This window comes from Ranitomeya variabilis, chromosome 7 (genome assembly GCF_051348905.1).
Source record: "Ranitomeya variabilis isolate aRanVar5 chromosome 7, aRanVar5.hap1, whole genome shotgun sequence".
In the NCBI taxonomy this organism is placed as follows: domain Eukaryota; kingdom Metazoa; phylum Chordata; class Amphibia; order Anura; family Dendrobatidae; genus Ranitomeya; species Ranitomeya variabilis.
This window is the reverse complement of record NC_135238.1, coordinates 173026140-173037553: the sequence shown is the minus strand read 5'-3', so window position 1 is coordinate 173037553 and position 11414 is coordinate 173026140. Positions and strand designations below refer to the sequence as shown.

At 45.2% G+C, this 11414-nt stretch overlaps 1 protein-coding gene across 1 annotated transcript in view; it reads right to left on the bottom strand.

Moving 5' to 3' along the window:
- Window positions 1-6802: 6802 nt before the first annotated feature.
- The window catches only part of LOC143784252 (putative methyltransferase DDB_G0268948), a 78517-nt gene continuing 73905 nt past the window's right edge, over window positions 6803-11414 (bottom strand). Inside the window, exon 8 of the mRNA XM_077272274.1 lies at window positions 6803-6876. The gene's annotated coding sequence lies outside the window, so the exon portion shown is untranslated. The remainder of the gene's footprint in view (window positions 6877-11414) is intronic.

The following is an 11414-nucleotide window of genomic DNA, read 5'->3' as shown; positions in this document are numbered from 1 at the left end:
CTGGAAAAGTTGGCAAGGAAACGGTGATAAAAATTAGCAAAGCCCAAAAACTTCTGAAGGCTCTTCACAGATGTGGGTTGAATCCAGTCATGAATGGCTTGGACCTTAACAGGATCCATTTCTATAGACGAGGGAGAAAAAATAAAACCCAAAAAAGAGACCTTCTGAACTCCAAATAGGCACTTAGACCCCTTCACAAATAAAGCATTATCACGAAGGATCTGGAATACCATCCTGACCTGCTTCACATGAGACTCCCAATCATCGGAAAAAAACAAAATATCATCCAAATACAGAATCATGAATTTATCAAGATAATTGCGGAAAATATCATGCATGAAGGACTGAAACACAGAAGGAGCATTAGAAAGCCCGAAAGGCATCACAAGGTATTCAAAATGGCCTTCGGGCGTATTAAATGCAGTTTTCCATTCGTCACCCTGTTTAATACGAACAAGATTGTATGCCCCTCGAAGGTCAATCTTAGTAAACCAACTAGCCCCCTTAATCCGAGCAAACAAATCAGAAAGCAAAGGCAAAGGGTATTGGAATTTGACTGTGATCTTATTAAGAAGGCGATAATCAATACAGGGTCTCAAGGAGCCATCCTTCTTGGCAACAAAAAAAAATCCCGCTCCCAATGGTGACGAAGACGGCCGAATATGCCCCTTCTCCAAAGACTCCCTAACATAACTCCGCATGGCGGCATGCTCTGGCACAGACAGATTGAAAAGTCGGCCCTTAGGGAACTTACAGCCAGGAATCAAGTTAATAGCACAATCACAGTCCCTATGTGGAGGAAGGGAACTGGACTTGGGCTCATCAAATACATCCTGGAAATCCGACAAAAACTCAGGGACTTCAGAAGAGGGGGAAGAGGAAATTGACATCAAAGGAACGTCACTATGTACCCCTTGACAACCACAACTAGTCACAGACATAGATTTCCAATCCAGCACCGGATTATGTACCTGTAACCATGGGAAACCCAGTACAACAACATCATGCAAATTATGCAACACCAGAAAATGGCAATCTTCCTGATGTGCTGGAGCCATGCACATGGTCAGCTGAGTCCAATACTGAGGTTTATTCTTGGCCAACGGTGTAGCATCAATGCCCCTCAAAGGAATAGGGCTCTGCAAAGGCTGCAAGGAAAAACCACAGCGCCTGGCGAATTCCAAGTCCATTAAGTTCAGGGCAGCGCCTGAATCCACAAATGCCATGACAGAAAAGGACGATAATGAGCAAATCAGGGTCACAGATAAGAGAAATTTAGGCTGTACAGTACTGATGGTAACAGACCTAGCGACCCTCTTAGTACACTTATGGCAAACAGAAATAGCATGAGCAGAATCACCACAGTAAAAACACAGCCTATTCTGACGTCTGAATCCCTGCCGTTCTGCTCTAGTCAAAATCCTATCACATTGCATAGGCTCAGGACTCTGCTCAGAGGATACCGCCATATGGTGCACAACTTTGCGCTCGCGCAGGCGCCGATCAATCTGAATGGCTAGAGACATAGATTCGCTCAAACCAGGAGGCGTGGGAAACCCCACCATAACATCATAATCGCTTCAGAAAGACCCTTTCTGAAAATTGCAGCCAAGGCATCCTCATTCCATTTAGTGAGCACAGACCATTTTCTAAATTTCTGGCAGTATAATTCTGCCGCTTCCTGACCCTGACACAGGGCCAACAAAGTTTTTTCTGCATGATCCACAGAATTAGGTTCGTCATACAATAATCCGAGCGCTTGAAAAAATGCGTCTACATTAAGCAATGCCGGATCCCCTGATTCAAGGGAGAATGCCCAGTCCTGAGGGTCACCACGCAGCAGAGAGATGACAATTTTAACCTTCTGAATGGGATCACCAGAGGAACGGGGTTTCAAAGCAAAAAACAATTTGCAGTTATTTTTAAAGTTCAAAAACTTAGATCTGTCCCCAAAAAACAAATCAGGAGTAGGAATTCTAGGCTCTATAGCCGGAGTCTGGATAACATAATCTTGGATACTCTGGACTCTTGCAGCAAGTTGCTCCACATGAGAAAACAAACCCAGAACATCCATGCCAGCGCCAAAATCCTGAACCACCCAGAGATTAAGAGGAAAAAAAAGACAAAACAGACTGCAGAAAAAAAATGGCTCAGAACTTTTTTTTCCTTCTTTTGAGATGCATTTAATTCATTTTTGGCCAGTTGTACTGTTATGAACTGGTGGTTTAGGAGCAACATGGGACGAGCTCTGGAGGAGGTGGTACCTGTACTGACCGCAGTTCCTGAGCTTAACACAACACTAGAAGTAGCCGTGGGATGTTCCTGTCACTCCCTAGACACCTCGTCACAGCCGGAGAACTAACTACCCCTAAAGATAGAAACAGGAAAGCTATCTTGCCTAAGAGAAAATCCCCAAAGGATAGACAGCCCCCCACAAATATTGACTGTGAGTGGAGAGGGAAATGACATACGCAGAATGAAACCAGGATGAAGCAAAGGAGGCCACTCTAGCTAGATAGATAGAATAGGACATAATACTGTGCGGTCAGTATTAAAAAACTAGAAAAATCCACCACAGAGTTTACAAAAATCTCCACACCTGACTAAAGGTGTGGAGGATAAATCTGCTTCCCAGAGCTTCCAGCTTAACTGAATAAATCCATACTGACAAGCTGGACTAGAAAAAACATAGAAAGTGCAGAACGATTAAGTCCACAAAATGTGGACAGCAAAAGAACCAAGCAAGGACTTATCTTTGCTGAACTGGTCAGAACATCAGGGAAATCCAAGCAGAGATGTGAATCCAACCAGGAACCATTGACAACTGGCACTGGCTGAAGGATAGAGCCAGGCTTAAATAGCCGAGCCAGAATAGACGATCAGTGGAAGCAGCTGCTGAATGCTAAATCCAAGGAGCAGCCGTTCCACTTAAAACCACCGGAGGGAGCCCAAGAGCAGAACTCACAAAAGTGCCACTTACAACCACCGGAGGGAGCCCAAGAGCGGAATTCACAACAGGGACCTATCCATGTTTGAAGTGCCTTTAGGGGTCTCATATATTGGGAAACCCCCAAACGTGATACCATTTTAAAAACAGCACCCCCTGACATATTGAAAACTGCTGTCAGGTAGTTTATTAACCCTTCAGGTGATTTTCAGTAAATAATGCAAATTGGCGAGACAGAAATGAAAATGTGTGTGTTTACCACAGAAATGCCGCTAACTTCTGAACAGGTTACAACAGCCGGCAGACTCTAAGGCCGCTATTTGGTCGTGAATTGCCATCGCAAACATCAGGACCACACAATCATGATCTGAGGGCACCAATTGGGATAAAGAGGAAACCCCCACACTCTGTTAACCATTGAAAATGATGTAGTCACTATTGACAGCAGCATCTAAGGGGTTAAACAGATATGGATGGTGCAAACACTGATTGTGGCTAATGCAGCAAGTTGTCAGCTACAGTGTACAGCCGACAGCAGCTGGATTGTCACCTGTATGGGGATGCTATTCTCTTATATCTCAGGGCAGTTTAAAGACATATTGGCTGTCATTAAGGGGTTAAACATCCCCTCCCTTGTGTATGACTGCTCGCATAAGGTGGATGTCTGCTGTCAGGCCCCGACTAAGCTATCAACATTTAACATATGATACAGCGTCTATTGCTGTGACCACCAGTGCGGCGCCATGCGCTTTTTGAGCGCTTTCCAAACCCAAGTCTGGGTGGTTAGTGCCGTCCACCAGTCTACTTTAGTTATATTCTGACACCCAGTTGTGGTGTCGAGCGTAAGTGGTCTAGACAAACTCAATCCTGAGTCTTGGAATTGAGTTCTGCTACTGCTTGCTTGCGCTCTTTGTGCGGTACCGCGGCTCTGTGATTTAACAGAGTTCGCTTACACCGCAATATAGTGCCACCATTTGCCAGCAGCGGGTTCTGTCCTGCACGGCGGACCCCGGACTGCGAACGCACCAAATATCATCTCACTATTTACTCGGTGCGTTCCGCCAGTCCTAATAATAGACCCCTTAAAGTGACTTCAAATGTGATGTGGTCCCTAAAATAAAAAAAAGGTGTTGCAAAACTGAGAAATTGCTGGTCAACTTTTAACCCTTATAACTCCCTAACAAAAAAAATGTTGGTTCCAAAATTGTGCTGATGTAAAGTAGACATGTGGGAAATGTTACTTATTAAGTGTTTTGTGTGATATATCTCTGTGATTTAAGGGCATGAAAATTCAAAGTTGGTAAAATGCAAAATGTTCAAAATTTTAGCCAAATTTTCGTTTTTTTTCATAAATAAACACAAGTAATGTCAAGGAAATTTTACCACTAACATGACAGAATCACTGGGATCCATGAAAGCGTTCCAGAGTTATAACCTCGTAAATGGACAGTGGTCAGAATTGTAAAAATTGGCCCGGTCATTAACATGCAAATCACCATTGGGGGTTAGTGGGTTAATATTTTTTATTGCAAATTCCAATTTCCTGTGCACTTTCAATGTTGTATTGTCAGTCCTTAAAGTGGAGTAAAAATGTGACACCATTGTTCTCAGCAGCAATCTGGGAGTCAGATAAGCTTTTAGGGGTCTTTCCCATGCTGTTCTCCTTCCATTCAGCACTATTTCCAACAATTTCAACATTTTCACTACCCTCCAGACCTCCTTGTAGGGTCTGTTGGAAAAATGCTCGGATTTCCTATCGACTCCCATTATACTCATTGCTCAAAACAAACACCCGAGCATCCTAAATTGCTCGGTTCGAGTAACGAGCATCGAGCATCCAAGCAAGTTAGTAATCGCTCATCTATAGTATACATGTAAGAGTTTGATGTGCTGTAATATAATGTACACAGTAATATACGCACACTTAACAGAAAATAATAATGTCTTTATTAATTCACAAGATAAAAATGTTCAAAATACCATACTGAAACATGAAGCAAACGCATATAAAATAACATAAAATATCCAGTCAGTCACATATTTATATATTGACTTGACCTGACCTTAGCTGCTCACCAAAGATTATCTACTAAAACATTCACTAGACACAAGTCCCAATAGAAAAAACACAGACAACTAAACTCTGCAAAACAAATGGACTGAATTTCCACTGGCGCAGATTTAACTTGGATCATGGATTAATTTGGATTAAATAGTAAAAAAAATAATTTTGAGCTTTTTTGTTTATTTTTTTACAGTTTTTATTGCACATGTAAAAAATAAATATAAAAAATGCTTAAACACATGATTCAGTATAATTATGGTCATACAAATTTGCATAGCTTTTATTTAAGTGACAAAATCAGGAGTTTGTAAAAAAGATTAACATTTTATTTCTGCAGCCATTTTCCATAAGATTTAAATTTATCTGTCGGTGGAGATATGTGAGGGTTTGGTTTTTGTGTGTTGCCCCCAAAAAACTGCATTTTAGACTGAATTTGTTTCCTCTTTAACCTCTTTCCGACATTGGGCATAATAGTACTCCAATGTCGGACTCCCCCTGTTTGGTGTGGGCTCTGGCGCTGAGCCTGCACCTTTCTAGACACATGTCAGCTGATATGTACAGCTGACATGTGCTTGCAACAGCCGGGGGTGGAATCGCGATCCACCTGCTGCTGTTAACTAGTTAAATGCTGCTGTCAATCTCTGACAGCGGTATTTAATTCACACTTACTGGAAGTGCATTGGAAATCCCACCTATCGGTGACCCCGTCACATGATTGCAGGTCACTGATGGGTCCTCATCACAACCAGAGGTCTCCAGCAGATCTCTATGGTTGTCACTGCCAGATCGCTATGAGCGCCACCTGGTGGGTGGTGCTCATAGCAGCTGAGCATTTCTGCTACACACAGGCGATCTGATCATCGCCTCTGTGTAGCAGAGCAGATCAATGCATTACAGCTTCATGTCTCTTATGGAGACTATTAAAGCATGCAAAAAGTGAAAAACGTTTTTAAAAATATCTAAAAAATAAAAGTTCAAATCACCCCCCTTTCGCCCCAATCAAAATAAAACAATAAAAAACATATATACAGTATATATACACATATTTGGTATCGCTGCATTCAGACTCGCCTGATCTATCAATTTATAAAAAAATTAACCCGATCGCTAAATGGTGTAACGAGAAAAAAAGTAAAAACACCAGAATTACGTTTTTTTGGTCGCTGCAACATTGCATTAAAATGCAATAACGGGCGATCAAAAGATTGTATTTACGCAAAAATGGTATAGTTGAAAACGTAAGCTCAGCAGACAAAAAATAAGCCTCACCCAGACCCAGATTTTGAAAAATGGAGACGCTACAGGTTTCGGAAAATGGCACAATTTTTTTTTAACAAACTTTGGAATTTTTTTCACCGCTTAAATAAAAAAGAACCTAGATATGTTTAGTGTCTATGAACTCATATTGATCTGGAGAATTATAATGACAGGTCAGTTTTAGTGGACATGGTAAAAAAAAAAAAAACAACTGTGCAATTGCATTTTTTTTGCAATTTCACTGCACTTGTAATTTTTTTCCCGTTTTCTAGTACAAGATATGTTAATACCAATGTGTCATTTAAAAGTACAACTCACCCCACAAAAAACAAGCCCTCACATGGCCCATTTTGACTGAAAAATAAAAACGTTATGGCTCTGGGAAGAAGGACAGCAAAAAATCAAACCGCAAAAACAAAAATACCTGCGGGGGTTAAGGTTAAAGGTGTTTATCATATGAGTTAATTAATTTTATATTTCGATAGACCAGACTTTAAGCACAAAAGACAAACATATCTGGTATTGTCGTTTCCCTAAAAGATTGAACATTAAAACATGAGAATAGTTCTTGTTGGGTGGGTCAAATTCATATCCATCTCAAGGAAATCTGAAAGAAAAAAAAAGAGAAATGGAAAAAAGTTACATAATCTATATAAAAACTAACCTCACTGAAAAGGGCAAGTACAGAACAAATGTTGGCTTAAAGGAAAACCCCTTCTACAATGAAGCCATGTGTTAAGGTGCGCTCACTCATAATTTCATTCTATTTTCCTTTTTTTTTTTTCAATCCTGTTGATCTATTCTTACTATATCTTGAGCAAGACATATGGTCTAAAATCATATTGCTCCCTTCAATAAATAATTTATTACAGTAGTTTTTTGGCATATTTCACTACATATGACAAAGTTTATAGTGTCATATGTTGGACACAGTATATTGTGCACTATAATGTTATAACTGTGGAAGACATGCAATTTTCAGATGGTTCACTTCTGGAAAACACCTGAAGAGTCAAAATACCTGCCGTGCCTCTTCACAAATCCATTGAGAGTAGAGATGAGCAGATGCTTTGAAATTTGAATTTACTGGCTTCATCAAATTTCCCCACAAATGAGATTTGCGGCAAATAATTTCATGCAAATCTCAATACTAGAAAACGTGTAATTGCTCTAAAAATACATGCAGTGGAGAGGAGAAAATGAAACCTGCTCACATTCTAATAAGAACATAGAGTCTACAGAAAAGAGAGACTTACACAGTGACTGTAGAGATTGAAAACGACTCTACTATACAAATTGTGCTCCACTGGAAACTACTGATCTGTGATGTCCCAGGAACTGACCACCACTGTATAAGGTGTGAGAATCCACTTTATTTCATTGCTGCAGCTTAGGAAATGTTTTTGGGCAATATCAATCTGCTCATCTCCTGAGGGGTATAGTTTTCAAAGTTGGGTAATTTATTATGGTGCTTGAACCTCCTAGGTTCAAGCAACATATTGTAATCCGATTTCTTATATTTTCTTATTATTATTATTCTTCTCCGCGTTTTCCGCAATTAATGCGGCCGAACCGCTCGGCGCAGAGACCCCGTTCAGGCGGCGTTTCGAAGGCCTCGGTGGGGACAGGTGTGCTATGACTTTTATAGTCGATCCGATATGTAGATTTTATTTAAATCGCATTTAAAAAAAAAAAATTTCCCATAGGAAATAATGGCGAACTTTCCATTACCACCAACTTGACCTTCCAAAGATGGCAGCTATGCAAATGTACGGTGTCCATTTTAGGACATGATCATTTATCAAAGTCAAACATCAGAATAAAGTGACTATGACACCCTCTCGTCCCGTGTGTGAAAAGTAAGTGCCCCCCCGGCCCCGTGTGTGAAAAGTAAGTGCCCCCCCGGCCCCGTCTGTGAAAAGTAAGTGCCCCCCCGGCCCCGTGTGTAAAAAGTAAGTGCCCCCCCGGCCCCGTGTGTAAAAAGTAAGTGCCCCCCGGCCCCATGTGTGAAAAGTAAGTGCCCCCTCGGCCCCGCCCACCAAATCGGAGGCCGAGGGGCCCCGCCCACCAAATCGGAGGCCGAGGGGCCCCGCCCACCAAATCGGAGGCCGAAGGTTCCCGCCCACCATATCGGAGGCCGAGGGTCCCCGCCCACCAAATCGGAGGCCGAGGGTCCCCGCCCACCAAATCGGAGGCCGAGGGTCCCCGCCCACCAAATCGGAGGCCGAGGGTCCCCGCCCACCAAATCGAAGGCCGAGCGGCCCCGCCCACCAAATCGGAGGCCGAGGGACCCCGCCCGCCAAATCGGAGGCCGAGGGACCCCGCCCACCAAATCGGAGGCCGAGGGGCCCCGCCCACCAAAGCGGAGGCCGAGGGTCCCCGCCCACCAAATCGGAGGCAGAAGGACCCAGCCCACCAAATCGGAGGCCGAGGGGCCCTGCCCACCAAATCAGAGGCTGAGCGGCCCCGCCCACCAAATCGGAGTCCGAGGGGCCCCGCCCACCAAATCAGAGGCCTTTCGGCCCCACCCACCAAAGTTTTGGCAGAGGGACCCCGCCCACCAAATCGGAGGCCGAGGGACCCCGCCCGCCAAATCGGAGGCCGAGGGACCCCGCCCACCAAATCGGAGGCCGAGGGGCCCCGCCCACCAAAGCGGAGGCCGAGGGTCCCCGCCCACCAAATCGGAGGCAGAAGGACCCAGCCCACCAAATCGGAGGCCGAGGGGCCCTGCCCACCAAATCAGAGGCTGAGCGGCCCCGCCCACCAAATCGGAGTCCGAGGGGCCCCGCCCACCAAATCAGAGGCCTATCGGCCCCACCCACCAAAGTTTTGGCAGAGGGACCCCGCCCACCAAAGCGGAGGCCGAGGGGCCCCGCCCACCAAAGCGGAGGCCGAGGGGCCCTGCCCACCAAATCGGAGGCCGAGCGGCCCCGCCCACCAAATCGGAGGCCGAGGTGCCCCGCCCACCAAATCGGAGGCCGAGGGGCCCAGCCCACCAAATCGGAGGCCGAGGGGCCCCGCCCACCAAATCGGAGGCCGAGGGGCCCCGCTCACCAAATCGGAGGCCGAGGGGCCCCGCCCACCAAATCAGAGGCCGAGGAGCCCTGCCCACCAAAAGTAAGTGCGCCCCCGGGTGCAAAAGTAAGTGCGCCCCCGGGTGCAAAAGTAAGTGCGCCCCCGGGTGCAAAAGTAAGTGGGCCCCGGGTGCAAAAGTAAGTGCGCCCCCGGGTGCAAAAGTAAGTGCGCCCCCGGGTGCAAAAGTAAGTGCGACCCCGGGTGCAAAAGTAAGTGCGCCCCCGGGTGCAAAAGTAAGTGCGCCCCCGGGTGCAAAAGTAAATGCGCCCCCGGGTGCAAAAGTAAGTGCGCCCCCGGGTGCAAAAGTAAGTGCGCCCCCGGGTGCAAAAGTAAGTGCGCCCCCGGGTGCAAAAGTAAGTGCGCCCCCGGGTGCAAAAGTAAGTGCGCCCCCGGCCCCGGTTGCAAAAGTAAGCGCGCCCCCTAGTCCCATGTGTGAAAAGTGCTGCTGTAAAGCTGGCAGCGCTGTTCAAGCACCATGTATTTCCTTCAGGAAATGCCCATCTAGTTTTGTTTTGTTTTTCTTATTTTACCTCAGAGCATCTGAGGTCCTATGTTGTGTGAATTGCTAAATTAGGCCTCAAGTGTGTATGGTGTTCTTTTAAATTAGAGCTGTGTTGTATCTCCTGGCAAAAAATAGGGCCATATATAGTGTGTTTCTTAAAACAACATAATAATTACAAAGCTGCCTTTTAAACGGGCTGTCAGGTCTAAAGTGAAAAGTCTGCAGTCACAGTGCACGCTGGTAGGATTCACAAATCTGCAGTCACACAGAGTGACTGCAGAATTTTAATTTTAGACCAGACAACCCCTTCAACAGTGATACAAGATCTATGAGAAAGGAATGGCATGCCTGTGGAAAATTGCAATATTCACTTTGTGCCATCTACTCAGCACAAAAATGTGAAAAATGGATGTTTGATAAAAATACTCACTACCCCTATAGATGACAGTTTCTTACAGGGTGTATTTTCCCATTTGGGATCAAGTCTTGGTGTCTAATGGTACCTTCACATGAAACGACTTTGTAACGATATCGCTAGCGATCCGTGACGTTGCAGCGTCCTCGCTAGCGATATCGTTTAGTTTGACACGCAGCAGCGATCAGGATCCTGCTGTGATGTCGCTGGTCGCTGAAGAAAGTTCAGAACTTTATTTGGTCGTCCGATCGCCGTGTATCGTTGTGTTTGACAGCAAAAGCAACGATACCAGCGATGTTTTACACTGGTAACCAGGGTAAACATCGGGTTACCAAGCGCAGGGCCGCGCTTAGTAACCCGATGTTTACCCTGGTTACCAGCGTAAAAGTAAAAAAAACAAACAGTACATACTCACCTGCGCGTCCCCCAGCGTCTGCTTCCTGACACTTACTGAGCGCCGGCCCTAAAGTGAAAGTGAAAGCACAGCGGTGACGTCACCGCTGTGCTGTTAGGGCCGGAGCTCAGTCAGTGTCAGGAAGCAGACGCCGGGGGACGCGCAGGTGAGTATGTACTGTTTGTTTTTTTACTTTTACGCTGGTAACCAGGGTAAACATCGGGTTACTAAGCGTGGCCCTGCGCTTAGCAACCCGATGTTTACCCTGGTTACCCGGGGACCTCGGCATCGTTGGTCGCTGGAGAGCGGTCTGTATGACAGCTCTCCAGTGACCAAACAGCGACGCTGCAGCGATCGGCATCTTTGTCGCTATTGCTGCAGCGTCGCTTCGTGTGAAGGTACCTTAAGTAACACGGTACTTCCAAAGCATTCCAGAAAATTCTGCACTCTAAAAGCCAAACAATGCTCCTTCTGAGCCCTGCCGTGTGGACAAATAACAGTTTATGACCACATGTGGGGTACTTAGGCTAAAGGCTAAAACTACAAATTACTAGGAAAAATTATTTATTTGATTTTCATGGCCCAATTGTAATAAACTTTATGAATCAACTATGGGGTCAAAGTACTATATGTTACATTTTGTCTCTCACAGTCTTTGCAAAATATTAACTGGTGTCTAGAAAAGGTACAAATACAAAAGAGACCTCAAAATCCACAAGGTGCTCCGTTAATTCTGGGATCCGTGTTTGTGTCAAGTTG